Raw genomic sequence first — 12,495 nt, forward strand, 5'->3', positions numbered from 1 at the left:
ATATCGTACTTCCTGTTGATGAGCATGGTGGACAGTGAATTGAGTGTTAGACAGAACCATAGCGGGTTCAGTAAATCTCCCAGGTCGTTCCCCATCAGAAGATTCCTCTTCTGATGGGGATTGGTCTGGTCATGATATTCATGACCTTGATGGTGGGCCTCCACTTCACCGTGGTTGCTTCTAGGAGGTGTCAATGTTGGGTTGACTTAGGCCTTCTGTGTGTCTCTCTCTATAGAGAACGGAGTCAAAGGCCTTGAAGAAGTCAATGTATGCTTAGTACAGGTTCTGTTGTATCTTGTAGGCCTGGTCCATAACGGCCACGTCAATGGTTAATTGCTCCTTCCATCCTTTGCTCATCTACTTACATGCCTTCTGCTGCTCGGCCAAGATGTTCTTTTGTTTTTTTGGGGGGCTTAATGGCGAAGCGGCAACTGGGCCATAATGTGATTTGTGATGTTCTGGCTCTCCAAGTGTTCTGATATCGTCTTGGCTATGCAGCTAGTCAGGATGTAGTACATTGTTGGGAGACAGGTGTTTGGTCTGTATTTCACCGGGTTTGTGGTTGTTATTTGTTATTGTTATTTGGTTTTTAGGAGCATTAGCAACTAAGGCCATATTGCTCCGGGATATGCGGTGGTCATTCCCTGACCTTTCCGCCTACTCTGTATTTGGTGGTGACGGGCTCGAACCCCGGTCTAATCAAGAAGCATGTGCTACGCACTGCTGCTCCTTCCCACCTGGCTACGGAGGCGCCTCCGGGTTTGTGGCGTCTTTGTCATTAGCCTTCGCACAGATGATGACTTGGGTCACAGACTCCGATTGAACTGCTCTGCTATAAGACTGGTGTGCAGCTGAACTTATTGTACCAGTAGTTGTGGATGTTATTTGTCCCTGGGGTTCGCCCGTTGTGAGAGTTCCTGATGGACTGTTGTACTTCTTCCTTCTGAATCTCCCATTCGCTCGTCTATTGTATGTTCTTGGTTTTCTTCCGTTCTTGGACAATACAGTAGACACAGCCGTTATGACTAACTTCGTTTCTCCATCGGTTTCCCCAAAATTCTTCAAGTGCCTTTTGATTGGGGGTCCGTTGCCTTCCTTCTCCTCTTCTCCGATTTTCCTGTAGAACGTTGTTTGATTTTCATCAAAATTAATATCCTGTTTTCTGTTTTCCTCTGGGCACTCTCCCTGTAACGACGCAGTCTCTTGTTGAATGCCAGGAGTTTCTCCTTGAGGGTGTCAAGGTATTCTTCGATCCTCTCACAGATCTCGTGCTTGCTGCGGATGTTGTTTTTCTTGAGGATGGCTTCAACTTTTCTGATCAGCCTCTTACTTCTTTTACTCTTTCAAATAGGCCTCTGGGGTTGGGCATATTGTAATATAAATTTTTAGTAGTTTACACCAACCTTGCTTTGAAATAATAAAACAAAAACAAAATTAATAGTTTAATAAACCGATATTACTAATTTACAATAAATTACTATTTACAAAAGGTATATAAAACAAAAGGAAGAAAATACAATAAAATATACAGAATTAAAAGCGCTAAAATCTGAAGCTTTCAAAGGCTCCGCCTTCTTTCTCAACTGTTGAGAAAGAAGTCGGGGAACAGGGAGGCCATTCTATGATGGTAAAATCTGCAGAATGCTCTTTGAACCATTTTCTAGTCACCATAGCTCTGTGGGGAGGTGCATTTTCCTGCTGGAAGAGTCCATTTCCCTGTGGGTGCACGATGGCCATGAAGGGATGCAGATGGTCTACAAGGATGGACATGTAACCTGGACTGTTCATAGATGCATTTAGATGTACTAGAGGTCCCAACGTGTATCAGTTGAACATGCCCAAACCATTATCGACCGTCCACCTGCCTTTTTGACAGGAGTAGTATTGGAATAGGGTATGAATGAAATGACCTTTTACCCTGGGGGTGACGTCATGTAAAAAAATTATTTATGGCCCACCAGGTAGTGCCAGTTTATTTTTCTTGTTTTTATTTTTGCTCCCTCTTTTTTTCTTGTTTTTATTTTTGCTGACTCCAAGCATACTGCGGTTGCAGAACGGTCCGTACACAAAATCACATAGTCGCTACCGTTCTATGACAACGGTAAGAAGAGGAGTACCACAAGGTTGGTGTTATCTACCTTGCTCTTTGCACTTATCTTACAACAAATTCTAGCGAACATATGCAGCCTTCTGGGCGATTCGACAGGAGCCTGTTGGTTGTCAAAATACATAATATGCAAATACATTGAAAGGTGTCTCACGCCCATTGCTTTAAACGCTCCGAGTTATGGTCCACAGCCCCATCAAGTATTATGTATAAATACTTGGCAATTGAATATTGGGTTCTGAGGTGGTTGAACTGGATCAATGGGAAGCAGATTACGAGAAATCTTTGGCAAAGGATGCTAAGAAAAACAGCAAGGATTTCTTTCCTTATGTAAACTATAGTAGGAAGGGGATGAACCAGATTGGTCCACTTAATATCGATGGTTCGACTTGATCCTGCTCAGGTAGCTGACAAACTGAATGAGTATTATACACCTCCATTCACTCATGAGAAGTTGTTTAGGGAGGTGGAGTTGGCATTCTTGTCCATAAAGATATAAAAAAACATTTTGGAATTAGCGTTCCACAGGTATTTCCATCTATGCTTGCTGCACCGCTGTCCATAACTCCGTCGCATTCCTGGGTGGAGGATTCAAAGCTCGAACGGATCTTTCCACAGCATCCCAAAGATGCTTCACAGAGTTCACGTCAGGCGAACGGGGAGGCCATTCAATGGTGGTATCATGTGCGGAAAGCTCTTCGAACCATGCTATAGTCACCACGGCTCTGTTGGGAGGCACATTGTTGTGTTGGAAGAGTCCATCGCCCTGTGGGTGCACGATCACCATGAAGGATGCAGATGATTTGCAAGGATAGACACGTAACCTGGACCGTTCAGAGATGCATCTAGACGTACCAGAGGTCCCAACGTGTGCCACTTGAACACCATCCCAAACCTTTACTCACCGTCCACCTGTCTGAACAGTTCCTTGTTGACATGACGGGTGCACAGCTTCGTGCGGTTTTCTCCAGATACGCACCCTCCGTCAACTCGAAATAACTGGAAACGGGACTCATCGGTCCATTGGAGTCCCGTCTCTAATCATCCAAGGTGCAGTGCAGATGTTCTTTGGCCCAGTTGAGGCGTAGAGTCCTGTGTAGTGGTGTTAGCAATGGGACTCTGGTGGGTCCCATAACCTATTGCGGCTAAGGATCGTCTGGTCTTGGTGAAGGCGTTTTTGGCACCTATCTCGTTGACGTTGGTGGTGATTTGTGCCACTGTCGCTCTCCGGACATCGAATTCGTGCACTAGTGAGAGGAATGACACAGTCACGTTGCCCAGGAACCAGGTGTCCCATGAATTCTGTCCTTTCACTGTACTCTAAGGTTACTATAATAACATCTTCAGACCAATATCAATTGCCTCTCCCTTCCTGAAATGCCTCGAGAAGTGCATCTATAATGATGTAGCACTCGCAATCTTTGCGCATAGGCCAGAACACACCCATTATGCCATGCCTAATAGATCTACGGTAACCTGCCTACAGTCATTATCACAGAAAATACTTCAGGCCTGGAATGACAACGAAGATCTTCACACCATTTTTCTCGACATGAAATTTGCTTTCGACTCAGTCCAAATAACACCCCTTCTTGCCTTACTTGAGAGATTCTACGGGATATCCGGAAATATGCTCGAGATCCTCAATAGTTTGCTATCTAGGAGAATGCTTCACTTCAAAGGCGATGGCGTTAAAGTCACTAAAAGCGTCGAAGTAGGGATCCCACAAGGTGGTTGTCTCTCAGCCTTGTTATTTGCAGCAATATTCGTTCCACTAATGGATCAAATTCCAGCGTTCCTATCGTATGCTGATGATATTGTTTGCTACTTGCCATGCAGACGCAATGTTGGTCCTTCACAAGAAAGACAAACCGCCTCTGAATCATTAAACAGCTACCTAAATACATTCTGTAAGTATGCCAAATTTTTTGGCCTGTCAGTCAATCCAGAGAAGTCAAACTATCTCATCTTTACGCCAAGTCGGATGACTTCTACTGATACTGCATCTTCTCTACTTCCGGAATTGGCAGGAAATGTCCTGACTCCCACAGACAGTGTCAAATTCCTAGGAGTAATCCTGGATGCCAACCTCACCTATAAAAAACAAATCCAAGCACAGTATTCCAAAGCCCTAAGAGCATTCTGGGGAATGAAAATTGATCTGTGCAAAACGCACAATAAGAAAATAATCAAGAAGTACCTTGCAACTTACTTCTGTAGTGTGCTATCCTATGCCGTGGAAGTTTGGTCGGCGGCACCACCCACCAGCCTCAGGAAACTATGGGGCCTCGAATTCTGGGTGCTGAAGTGGGCCAACTTGTGGTCGCACCAGAACTACACAACATCTAAATCTACTCTCTGCTGCAACATGCAATATACGCCCATAGTCCACAGAGCCCATGTGCTAAAAATAAAGTCATTCCTTCATCTTTGCTCAGCTAAGCAGGATCACATCAACATCTGGAACACGGTTGGTTGGCGTTTGCCAGGCAGACATCTCCGTAGTACTCCCTCCTTATGCTCAAGGCTCCAGCGGTTACAGAATTTCAAGAGACACTTCCCTAATGTGACTCTGGACACTCTCAACTCGCTCAACATCGACATCGACCTGTGGACGATAGACAAGGCATACCGAGATGGCATCTTGTCCTATCTTGCTGTTTGTAAAGGACATTTGTGTAAGTGCCGATCTTAGTTAACTTATGTAATTTGTTTCTGCTCAACTTGTATTCCTTTTTCGCTGTAATTATTACTTCATTCATTTTTACATTTTGACTATTATCTTTGCTTCGATCTATTAATTATGATTTAGTTATTATTATTATTTTTTATTATTATTATGATTTTTTTTTTTTTTTTTTTTATAAATCAAAATCACTTGTATAAACAACTAATTGTAATATTCCTCTGGCTTTCTGTGTAAGGAATCACTAGTGTATAAAAAATTTATGTTAATAAAGAATTTTATTATTATTATTATTATCTTCTTTTGAAGCAAGCAGCTGGCCATCACATGAATTCATCCATCCACTTCGTATATACATAGCAACAGTGCTGCATCCCTTGGTTGTGGCATAAGGACCCAGATGCTGTATTTCAGTCTTCGCTAACAGGAAATGTTTCATATGTGATTTTTTGGATACAAGTGGGTGGTTTCTGGGTAACGTGAAATACGTCATCCCATGGTTCTGCTGGTGAGGGATGACGTCGGTTTTCGCGATTGGTGGCTGTTAGTAAGGATCTCCAAGGAACACATCAACTGACTTGTTCGTTGGGGTTGTGAGTCTGAATCCTCACACTGGAACTGCAATTGTACTAATCTTCAATTCACCATTGAACGGAGTAATCGATGGACGTTCCAACTGTCCATGGTCATCATATACCATACAAGAAGCCATATTTTAAATAATTTCGCAGGAATTTCAGAATCCCAAAACAAAACCAAAATAACACGTATTTGTAAATACAATAAGTCTTTGGTTAATTTTATAAATTCAACATTGGTAAATTCCCCAAAAGATTTTTAAGTAAAGTTTGCTTAAGATTCATCCAGTAACGAACATGTACCGTGTACATTCTCTTGGGCGGAGGTCCTTACTTCAACGTACCTTTTTAAGCAAAGATCTCTTCTACAGGCTGTCCTTTTGACATTATTATTCTGCACTATTGGGTTTTCATTGTACTACGGTGGACTGGATTCTACTGTACGCCGTTCATAAAAATATTCGCATTTCTTCATACACTGAAATATATTTTCTGGCACATTTTCTTCTCACTGAGGGCCTCGACCCAAAGTTTCAAATGCTACCAATATTTCTTGTTTGAAAGGTTCAATATTGCCTTAATTTTCAACCAACTCATCATTGATATTGTCCTTTGAACATTCTCCAAAATGTTGGAATCACTCAGATATTCAGCTACTATGACATTATTATCAACTCCTAAAAATTCGTCAAGAACAATTTCTCAACTGATCAAACCTCTCTTGGAACTCCTCCCAATGTTGAATATGTCTTTGGCCTCGTAGCCCTAGAATAGCTCGTAGAGTGTTGAATATCTCTTTGAGCTCGTAGCCCTCCAAATCCTCAAGGAGTTCATCTTAGACACTGTAAGGGTGCTTGCTCAGCTGCTAAAATAAAGGTGATTTAGGGACCACCATGTAAACAGAGACAGGTGAAATTTAGTGAAAGTGTGGTTGACTCATTTCTTCGAAACAACAGATGAATTTTCATTTTTTCTCCTAATTCTCTAATAAGGTCTTACAGGAGAAAACAGGTTGACCAGAGCGAATATCCGCGTTGGGAATATGCCTTAATCTATGCTAATGGCCGTGGACACAGATAGCATTTGACCGGTGCGACTTCTTGGTATGGTAGAGGCGGCTGAATAGGTTTCACGGGCAACACTAAATTGTGGATGTTTTTTCCTACTCTTCAGAATTAATCCTTTAGCTCTTAAAAGCTGAAGGAATTAATTCTTAATCCTTTAATCTTAATTCCGCTTTCTACACCTTCAGCTCTATTGCCTATAGGCTAAAATTACGAACAATGCGTACTCGGGTCTCTCGAAATCAGTTCGTTATCTAGAAATTCGCTAAACAAAGATCCGACTTTCTTTTTTAGGATATTAAGCTGCTAATTGACACTTTCAAAGTGGGCCTTCGCCAATACTTACCTTAGAGGTACCTCAACATCAAAAACATCAATTATGGCAGAGAAAACACCATGCTGGAACCGAGTTAGGTTTGTAAATCGTATACTGTACACGTGACACTTTTTGAAAGTGGTGTAGCTGCACAGATGATCAGGTGACTAAAGCAAACAAAATGATTGGGTCTCTAATGAAGAGAGTTTACGTGTTAAGGAAATGATACAAAGAGTGTATTATGGGGAATATCCTGTTGGCAACGTGGCAACTGCTGTCATCACAGCAACATCCTAAAAGCACTCAATGTAGTCTAAATAATATTTAGACTGGATTGAAGGAAGTTTTATTTTAGCCAGTGAATTCTAAATTACTAGAATAAGTTACCTACATGGGTGGTAGAGGCTGACAGTTTGGGGAAATTTAAAGGTTAGCTGGATAGTTACATATGGGAGGAGGGAAGCGTATAGGTTGACCATTTCCTTTTCGATTATTATTTACTAATATTATTAAAAATTTTTTTGGCTTTTCTTTGCACCAGGTGGCCATTACTAATACTAATATTTTTCTGGATGAAAAACCGCGGTTTCTGGAAGAAAATCATGCTACCTTCTCTTGAGACCGTCTAACTCAGCCATTGTGAAAAAGACCCATAACATTATTCACGTTTCTGATAGGATTTGAACTAAGGTCTTTTCCACATGTGGTGAGAAGGATGGTGCTCAACTGTGTTACCCACGAGGACCGTAAGACGTGTTGTGACATTAGATTGGTTGTACTGTAATCGCACCGTGTCTTCTGCGCATACATTTGTCGAGGTCTGGGTTCAATTCCGCCAATGTCTTGAAGAATTTCTAAAGGTCTCTTCAATCGAGGTTGTAGTTAGCCAATCTCAGACGGGGAGAGGAGGATTTCCCTTAAACTTTCACCTATATTTTTCAACGAGCACTAAAGAACACCATTATACACCGATGAGCCAAAACATTATGACCACCTACCTAATATGATGTTGGCCCTCGACGTGCAGCCAAAACAGCTCATACCCGGAGAGGCATGGACGCTACAAGATTGCTAAATGTGTCTTGTGGTATCTGGTACCAGCACGTAACCACCAGAACCACCTAAATCACCGCGTCTTTATCTGGGTGACATGAAATGCTCCATTTTGGCAAGCACTGCCATGATGATTCATTTAACAATGGAAATTCCATCCATATAAACAGGAAATCATTATACTTCACCTTGCCATTATGACTTCCTGTTTTTGACAGCATAGATTCAATGCTAATTTACGTATCTAAAAGAGCTGTTCCACGATACAGCTGAAACAAAGCGGATGTGAATCTATGAATAGACGGAAACCCATCTCTAGCTGAGAAACAGATTCATTCCAGCGAGAAGCACGATTTCTGGTTTCCTGTTTATCCCATCGTACTTCGCTAGAGTAAACATAACTGCAATGGGTGTATGGAAAACTCCAACCTTGCAATAATGATCTATCTAGTTTTAATTTTCCATCAGTAAGTAATTGAAGAAATTTTAGACCACTATTTAAATTGTGGGTATTGCTATCCGTTCTTGTTGTAGGTTTTAGGAGCATCATCAATTAAGGCCCATAATGCCCCGTGTATTTTGTCTATAAATTGCTTCTGTTCTGAGGTTGATTTTCTGTTTGTTGGACGAAAAGCTCGAGAAACCAAACTACCCTCTCCTGAGACCAACTATCTCAGCCACGTTGTAAAAAACGCCCATAAAAATTCCTCCCATCATCGCTGGGACTCCCACTCAGGTCTTTTCTAAGGCGATTCTGCCAATTGTGCTACCCATTAGGACAATTGCCAGCCGGTCTCAGGCTGTCGTATAAGGTCTATTTCCGATTGGATGTTTCAGTTATGCATCGAACAAAGCATCCTCCAACAATTAAACAGCACTGACAGCAGTGAACCATTCTCTATATAAGGGTGTCTATAAGATTCTGTGGCAACAAATCCCATTCTTCAAGTCATTCAACGGCCGCCATCTCAAGGAATCATCTAAACCAGGGGTGGCCAACGAGTCGATCGTGGATTTAATTTCGATCGATCACGACGAATTTTAAATATACAGTCATCCCTCGATTTGTGCACCTTTGTGCAACGAAATTTTTCAGATGGTAGATCGCGCCACATTTTGAAGGAAAAAAGTAGATCGAATCACAAATTAAGTTGGCCACTCCTACCATCTCAAAAATTTCATTGCACAAAGGTGCACAAATCGAGGGATGACTGTATGTTTAAAATCCATCCTGATCGACCGAAATTAAATCCACGATCAACTCGTTGGAACTTTGTTCGGACCATCAACTACCCGCTGGCTGAAGTAAAATTTCCGCACATCTATCCTGCAACCATTCTTTCTCAATTTCAATTTATGCCCCTCTTGTATAGAATGCGCAAGATAAAGAATTCCATCATCATTGAACTTACTCAATCCATTCAAAGCCTTGAACATCTCAATCAGATCTCACAGGTTCCTAGTTTTCAGAATTTGCAATTTGCAGAAATAAAGCTCTTCTCTGCACCTATTCGAACAAGTTTCCTACCTAGGTACAGGCTGTTATTAACAACCGTGCAAACTTTTGTATCATTTGAAAATTTTAACATTAAGCTCGATATACCTTCATCAATCTCATCGATAAATATACAAAACAATCATGGGCCCGACACCGAACTCTGAGGGACACCACTAATAATATTAGTCCACGTAGAGCAGTATTCATTGATTACCACTCTCTGTCTTCTCCCACTCAACCACCCTTTAAACCATTCTAGCAACTTGCCCTTAATGCCATATTGCTCCAATTTGTAGAGTAGTCTTCCATGTGCAACAGTATCAAAAGCATTCCTGAAATCCATGTATATGATATCAAAATTATTTTTGCATCTAGTTCCTTAGTGATCACCTCATAGTGTCCAATCAAATTGGTCAGACAAGATTTCCCTTAAACATTTTCAGACAAGATTTCCCTTAAACATTTTCAGACAAGATTTCCCCTGTGATTTTACACTTACAAACCTGTCCCACTGTCAACCTGACAACCGTTCCCACTGTCCAAAGGTTTCTGCCACGGGTGGCAATGGGCTAACCATTCAAAGCCTACCAAATCCACCATTCCACAAATCTACCAACACAGCCACCATTCAAAGCCACCAAAAAAAAAAAAAAAAAAAAGGAAAGAATGTGAAAGCTGAGTGAATGAGCTGGGCACTGAATGATAGAGTGAAATTGGAATTGTGGTACAAGGGAATGAATTTTAGTTTTCGTAAGAGAGAGTGACCCAGCAAGGGGGCAAGAGAGTGAATGAGTGTTATGGTAAATGGAAGTGAGTGAAGGAATGAATGAAATTTGCTGCAAGAATACATAGATTGTGTTAGAAATTCTAACACAATTGCAACTATATACTACTTGCTCAACTATGAATAAGTTACTTGGATAGGCAGGGGCCATAGTGGCCCTCCCTGCCTATCCAAGTAGACACCATGCCTTTGCTAGTTAGCCGACGCGGTGTGGGACGGCCTGATAGAGCACCAACACAGGCACTCCAAGATAGGGACTCTTTCCCCATGATCCTTCATTGCTACCACCTGGGTTGGTTGTTCTTTCACTCCTCCCATCCCCTCCCCCCTTCGTCTGGTGTACAATTGTCAACTCCCCATACTTGGAACGGGATGGAAATTCTACCCCAGGGGATCCTCTTCTGCCCCCCCTTTCAACTAGGCGGGCGCCTTTACTACTATCCCCCTCTTTCTCTCTACCACTTCAACCCCCACCCGCTTTCTATCTTCCCACTATCACTTTCAACCATTCATTTTTTTTCTTTTTACTAGGTTCTCCTTGTCTGTAGCTTTGGCTACCACATGGTTCACCACGCTAGTGCTTTTCACTCCCTACTGCCTGGCCCGCCTCCTCGTGGCGCTGGACGGAAAACTAGAGGTTTCTGTGCGCCCCTAAAGTAAGAGACCGGATGAGCAACACAACCAAAACAACCCAACACGAACACTATACCAACACTCACTGTCCTACATAAATTTGGCCTTTACAGAGTTTTGTATTCAGCACATTGCCTGACGCGGGGTTGGAGGAAACCCCTGGAGCCGCATTACAATTAACACCGCATACTATTTCCACTGTCCACCCAACTTGAGCGCTCCTGTCTGAATAACTTGAGATATTTTTACTCCACTCTGTAAATTTTATTTCACCTGGACCATTTCTTCTAACATTAACTGTTAACGCCTAACAGTGTAGCATGTTGACACTGTCACAGTGTGGGATTAGATCCTGGAGTCGATCTCCAGGATGAACCACTCATGGCACTAATTGCTGACACCACTGCTTGGTGTTGGATACAACAGGGCACATCAACACCAGAACTATGTCTAAACAAAGGCCCATTTTGCCTAAACTAGAGTGCTAACACCATTGGGTGTGGGATGCTGAAGCTGTCCCAGTGTGGGATGTCTGCCAGGATACCCTGGCAGCAATGATTTGATGTGATCACAAGGGAACTCAGAGATGGACGAATCCTGTATAAATAAAGCACGATAATAACTCTATTTCAGGACACAGACAACTTCCACTTGGCTGGTGAGTTTGCGGTCTATTGTCAGTGGAATTACCCACTGGCCGTCTGGGGTTAGACCACCAGGGGCCACAAGCCTGTCATCCTGAATGAATTGTTTAGCAGCTTTGGGCGTTTTACCGGCTTGACCCCTGCCTTATTATCGTATATGGAACGTCTGGGGCGCTGCAGGCAGAAGCTGCAGAATACCCCCTAGGCTTGAAGATCTTCTCCCTTGCTAGTTCATGCATTCCTAGGACCAGGATGTTAGTTTTTTCCATGTGTCAGAATGCTGCTGATGCTGACACCCCTTCTCGAGGGTGTGGGATATCGACGTCCACGTGGCAACTCGTGGAATTTACCCATGACCTTTATTTCTCTCACCCTCTGGAGAGATATCCTCCTGGATCCCACTTCCCTATCTATTCCCTTTTCAAATCCATAAGGTGGATGCTTCCACCTACAACCACTTCTTTCACGACTATAGGGATCCCTTTCCTGATATCTTTACTCTCCCACAGGTGCCTGGTAGCTAGCCTACCATCACTTTAACTCCTCCCACCTGGGGCAAGATGGACTTTCTACTCCAGAAGTTTCTCCTTCTGTCACCCCTTTCAACCTGGCAGCCACCTTTTCTACCGGCCCCCGTTGTCTCCCTCTTTTATCCCCTACTCACACTATCTCTCCTTTCTTATTTTTTATTTTTAAAATTCGTTATAATTTAGATATTTCAATATTAATATAAATGTATATCTTTTTAAAGATGAAAACAGTCCATCCATTAAAGATCGCTATGATTAGAGACATTACGTATATTTACAACTTATGATTTATGATTTATTATCTCATGAATCATTGAACAAAGCGAGGGGGACGTCAGTCCCACAGATGGAAGCAACTGCGTTAGCAGGATTTACCAAAAACTGCATAGAGACCTATTAATTTTACATTCGGCATTTGGACTGTTCGATTTAATGAGGATGGATCAAACCATTTAATTAAATGGTGGGGGAAGCTTCAGATATTTTTATTCGACTCTGTAAATTTTTATTTCACCTGTACATTAGCGGGAGGAGGATTGGTGGTTTAATAGTGATTGCGTAATTTATCTCCTGTACACTTACATAATCTACACTGCCATGAT

The sequence above is a fragment of the Mastigoproctus giganteus genome, chromosome 1 (assembly GCF_048544385.1).
Source record: "Mastigoproctus giganteus isolate SK-2022 chromosome 1, ASM4854438v1, whole genome shotgun sequence".
Taxonomy (NCBI): domain Eukaryota; kingdom Metazoa; phylum Arthropoda; class Arachnida; order Uropygi; family Thelyphonidae; genus Mastigoproctus; species Mastigoproctus giganteus.